Here is a 5,626-nt window from a genome sequence, read left to right as displayed (position 1 = left end):
CTGTCTCTCCATCTCTGTTTCTCTCATCTCTGTCTCTCACATCTCTACTCTGTTTCCATCTCTATCTCTCCATCTCTGTTTCTCTCATCTCTCTCTCTCTCATCTCTGTTTCTCTCTCTGTTTCTTTCTCATCTCTGTTTCTCTCTCTTTCTCCATCTCTGTTTCTCCATCTCTCTGTTTCTCCATCTCTGTCTCTCTCCATCTCTGTTTCTCTCCATCTCTGCTTCTCCATCTCTCTGTTTCTCTATCTCTTTCTCCATCTCTGCTTCTTCTCCATCTCTCCATCTCTCTGTTTCTCCTCTTCCATCTCTTGTTTCTCTCTCTCTACTCTCATCTCTCTGTTTCTCTCCTCTGTTTCCATCTCTCTGTTTCTCTATCTCTCTGTTTCTCCATCTCTCTGTTTCTCATCTCTGTTCTCTCTCTCATCTCTCTGTTTCTCATCTCTCTCTTCTCTGTTCTTCCATCTCTGTTTCTCTCCATCTCTCTGTTCTCTCTCTTCTCTCTCATCTCTGTTTCTCTCATCTCTGTCTCTCTCCATCTCTCTGTTTCTCTCTCTTCCATCTCTGTTTCTCTCATCTCTGTCTCTCCATCTCTCTGTTTCTCTCTGTCTCTCCATCTCTGTCTCTCTCTCTCTCTCTCTGTTTCTCCATCTCTGTTTCTTCCATCTCTGTTCTCTCTCTGTTTCTCCATCTCTGTTTCTATATCTCTGTTTCTCTCCATCTCTGTTTCTCATCTCTTCTCATCTCTGTTTCTCTATCTCTACTTCTCCATCTCTCTGTTTCTCTCATCTCTGTCTCTACATCTCTGTTTCTCTCTCTCATCTCTGTTTCTATCTCTCTCTCCATCTTTGTTTCTCTCTCTCTCTGTTTCTCTCCATCTCTCTGTTTCTCTCTTCTCTCTCCATCTCTGTTTTAATCTCTGTTCTCTCTCCCTCCATCTCTGTTTCTCTCTCTCTCCTCCATCTCTCTGTTTCTCTCTCTCTCCTCCATCCTCTCTGTTTCTCTCTCTCTCCTCCATCTCTGTTTCTCTCTCTCTCCTCCATCTCTGTTTCTCTCTCTCCTCCATCTCCTCCATCTCTGTTTTTTTTCTCTCTCTCTCTGTTTCCATCTCTAAAGCATTCTCTTACTCCTCCATCTCTGTTTCTCTCTCTCTCCTCCATCTCTGTTTCTCTCTCTGTTTCTCTGTTCTCTTATCACTTTAAATAAAATGTTCTCTGTATTCTCCTCCATCTCTGTCTTGTTTCCTCCATCTCTGTTTCTCTCTCTCTCTAAATCCACCCCTGTTTCTCTCTATACCTCCCATCTTTCTGTTTAATAAATCCTCCATCTCATTCTCTCTCTTAATCTCTGTTTCTCTCTCTCCTCCATCTCTGTTCTCTCTATCTCCTCCATCTCTGTTTCTCTCTCTCTCTCCTCCATCTCTCTGTTTTCTCTCTAAATCCATCTCTGTTTCTCTCTCTCCTCCATCTCTGTTTCTCTCTCTCCTCCATCTCTGTTTCTCTCTCTCTCCTCCATCTCTGTTTCTCTCTCTCTCATGTGTCCATCTCTGTTTCTCTCTCTCCTCCATCTCTGTGTTTCTCTCTCTCCTCCATCTCTCTGTTTCTCTCTTGGTTTATCCTCCATCTCTGTTCTCTCTCTCTAAATAAAATAATCCACCCCTCCGTTCTCCTCTCTCCTCCATCTCTCTGTTTCTCTCTCTCTCTCTCCATCTCTGTTTCTCTCTCTCTCCTCCATCTCTGTTTCTCTCTCTCACTCCATCTCTGTTTCTCTCTCTCCTCCATCTCTGTTTCTCTCTCTCCCTCCACTCCATCTCTGTTTCTCTTTGAACTCTCTCCTCCACCCCTCCATCTCTGTTTTTCTCTCTCTCCTCCATCTCTGTTTCTTCTCTCTCCATCTCTGTTTCTCTCTCTCTCTCCTCTTGTCACCCCTCCGTTCTCTCTCCTCCATCTCTGTTTCTCTCTCTCCTCCATCTCTGTTTCTCTCTCTCTCTCCATCTCTGTTTCTCTCTCCTCCATCTCTGTTTCTCCACCCCATCTCTGTTTCTCTCTCTCTCTCCATCTCTCTGTTTCTCTAATCTCCTCCATCTCTCTGTTTCTCTCTTTAAAATCTGCTTTCATATATATATACTTCTCTGTTCTCTCTCTCCTCCATCTCTGTTTCTCTATATTCCTTCTCTGTTTCTACTCTGGCAACCTCCACCCCTCCATCTCTGTTTCTCTCTCTCTCCTCCACCCCTCCATCTCTGTTTCTCTCTCCGTCTCTGTTTCTCTCTCTCTCCATCCCATCTCTGTTTTCTCTCTCCATCTCTCCTCCATCCCCATCTCTGTTTCTCTCTCTCCTCCATTTCTCCTCCAAATCTCTCTGTTTCTCTCTCTCCTCCATCTCTGTTTCTCTCTCTCTCCTCCATCTCTCTTTCTCTCTCTCTCCTCCATCTCTGTTCTCTCTCTCTATCCTCCACCCCTCCATCTCTCTCTGTTTCTCTCTCTCCTCCATCTCTCTGTTTCTCTCTCTCTCCTCCATCTCTCTTTCTCTCTCCTCTCTCTCCACCCCACCCCTCCCATCTGTCTGTTTCTCTCTCTCTCCTCCATCTCTCTGTTTCTACATCTCTGTCTCCATCTCTTTGTTTCTCTCTCTCATCTCTGTTTCTTCTCCATCTCTGTTTCTACATCTCTGTCTCCATCTCTGTTTCTCTCTCTGTTTCTCCATCTCTCGTTTCTCTCTCATCTCTGTTTCTCCATCTCTCCTCCATCTCTGTTTCTCCAGATCTCTGTCTCTCCATCTCTGCTCTCTCTGTCTCTCTGTTTCTCCATCTCTGTTTCTCTACATCTCTGTCTCTCCATCTCTCTCTCTCCATCTCTGTTTCTCTCTCTCATCTCTGTTTCTCATCTCTGTCTCTCCATCTCTCTGTTTCTCTGCTCTCTATCTCATCTCTGTTTCTCTCTTTCTTCTCTCTCTCTGTTTCTCTATCTTCTGCTTCTCCATCTCTTGTTTCTCTCTCTCTTCCATCTCTGTTTCTCTCTCTCTTCCATCTCTGTTTCTACATCTCTGTTTCTCCATCTCTGTTTCTCTCTCTCTCTCTGTCTCTCCATCATCTCTGTTTTCTCTCTCTCTCTCTCCACACCCCTCCATCTCTCTGTTTTCTCTCTCTCTCCTCCATCTCTTGTTTCTCTCCCTCCACCCCTCCCATCTCTGTTTCTCTCTCCTCCACCCCTCCATCTCTGTTCTCCATCTCTCCTCCCACCCCTCCATCTCTGTTTCTCTCTCTCCTCCACCCCTCCATCTCTGTTTCTCTCTCCTCTCCTCCACCCTCCATCATCTCTGTTTCTCTCTCTCCTCCATCCATCTCTCTGTTTCTCTCTCCCTCCATCTCTGTTCTCTCTCTCCTCCATCTCTGTTTCTCTCTCTCCTCCATCTCTGTTTCTGTTTCTCCACCCCTCCATCTCTCTGTTTCTCTCTCTCTCTCCACCCCTCCATCTCTGTTTCTCTCTCTCTCCATCCCATCTCTGTTTCTCTCTCTCCTCCATCTCTCTGTTTCTCTCTCTCTCCTCCATCTCTGTTTCTCTCTCTCCCCATCTCTGTTTCTCTCTCTCCCTCCACCCCTCCATCTCTCTGTTTCTCTCTCTCCTCCATCTCTGTTTCTCTCTCTCCTCCATCTCTCTGTTTCTCTCTCTCTCCATCTCATCTTCTCTCTCCTCCATCTCTCTCACTCCATCTCTGTTTCTCTCTCTCCTCCATCTCTCTGTTTCTCTCTCTCCTCCATCTCTCTGTTTCTCTCCTCTCTCCTCCATCTCTGTTTCTCTCTCTCTCCTCCATCCATCTCTGTTTCTCTATCTCTCTCCTCCATCTCTGTTTCTCTCTCTCCTCCATCTCTCCATGTCTTCTCTCTCTCTCCTCCATCTCTGTTTCTCTCTCTCCTCCATCCCATCTCTGTTTCTCTCTCTCTCCCATCTCACCCCTCCCATCTCTCTGTTTCTCTCTCTCTCCTCCATCTCTGTTTCTCTCTCTCCTCCATCTCTGTTTCTCTCTCTCCTCCATCTCTGTTTCTCTCTCTCCCCTCCATCTCTGTTTCTCTCTCTCCTCCATCTCTGTTTCTCTCTCTCCTCCATCTCTCTGTTTCTCTCTCTCTCCTCCATCTCTGTTTCTCTCTCTCCTCCCATCTCTGTTTCTCTCTCTCCTCCATCTCTGTTTCTCTCTCTCCTCCATCTCTGTTTCTCTCTCTCTCCTCCATCTCTGTTTCTCTCTCTCCTCCATCTCTGTTTCTCTCTCTCCTCCATCTCTGTTTCTCTCTCTCCTCCATCTCTGTTTCTCTCTCTCTCCTCCATCTCTGTTTCTCTCTCTCTCCTCCATCTCTGTTTCTCTCTCTCCTCCACCTCTCTCTCTGTTCTCCTCCATCTCTGTTTCTCTCTCTCCTCCCATCTCTCCATTCTCTCTCTCCTCCATCTCCTCCATCTCTCTGTTTCCTCTCTCCTCCATCTCTGTTTCTCTCTCTCCTCCATCTCTGTTTCTCTCTCTCCTCCCCTCCATCTCTGTTTCTCTCTCTCCTCTGTTTCCATCTCTCTGTTTCTCTCTCTCCTCCATCTCTGTTTCTCTCTCTCTCCTCCATCTCTGTTTCTCTCTCCATCCATCTCTCTGTTTCTCTCTCTCTCCATCTCTGTTCTCTCTCTCCATCTCTGTTTCTCTCTCTCCTCCATCTCTGTTTCTCTCTCTCCTCCACCCCTTCTCTGTTTCTCTCTCTCCTCCATCTCTCTGTTTCTCTCTCTCTCCTCCATCTCTGTTTCTCCTCCTCCATCCATCTCTGTTTCTCTCTCTCTCCATCTCTGTTTCTCTCTCTCCTCCACCCCTCCATCTCTGTTTCTCTCTCTCCTCCATCTCTCTGTTTCTCTCTCCCACCCCTCCATCTCTCTGTTTCTCTCTCTCCATCTCTCTGTTTCTCTCTCTCCATCTCTCCATCTCTCCTCCATCTCTGTTTCTCTCTCTCTCCTCCATCTCTCTGTTTCTCTCTCTCCTCCACCCCTCCATCTCTGTTTATCTCTCTCTCCTCCACCCCTCCATCTCTCTGTTTCTCTCTCTCTCCTCCACCCCTCCATCTCTGTTTCTCTCTCTCTCCTCCACCCCTCCATCTCTGTTTCTCTCTCTCTCCTCCACCCCTCCATCTCTGTTTCTCTCTCTCTCTCCCCCACCCCTCCATCTCTCTGTTTCTCTCTCTCTCCTCCACCCCTCCATCTCTCTGTTTCTCTCTCTCTCCTCCACCCCTCCATCTCTGTTTATCTCTCTCTCCTCCATCTCTCTGTTTATCTCTCTCTCTGAATGTACTAAAATCACATTTACCAAGGCTAAATTTAAACCTTATTGGTGAGGTCACTTTTACTGAAAACAACCAAAACCTCATAACAGGCCACAGCATGGAAGAGGCACAACAGACTGCCTGGTGGGTAAAGTCAAGGAGATGGTACATTATCTTACACATACAATATCATCCTCTGTTGACCCTATGACAGGCGCTGAAGGAGGCTCAGGCAGGTTACCATGGAGACCATAACACAGACAAACCCAACATGAGTCTGTGAAGTCCCCAAACGGCTGACTGATATCATGATATATTAAATATAACAAACTTTTTATGTGAC

Source organism: Oncorhynchus keta, unplaced genomic scaffold (assembly GCF_023373465.1).
Source record: "Oncorhynchus keta strain PuntledgeMale-10-30-2019 unplaced genomic scaffold, Oket_V2 Un_contig_13839_pilon_pilon, whole genome shotgun sequence".
NCBI classification, from domain to species: Eukaryota; Metazoa; Chordata; class Actinopteri; order Salmoniformes; family Salmonidae; genus Oncorhynchus; species Oncorhynchus keta.
The sequence above is the reverse complement of the archived record's forward strand: the minus strand, read 5'-3'. Positions refer to the sequence as shown.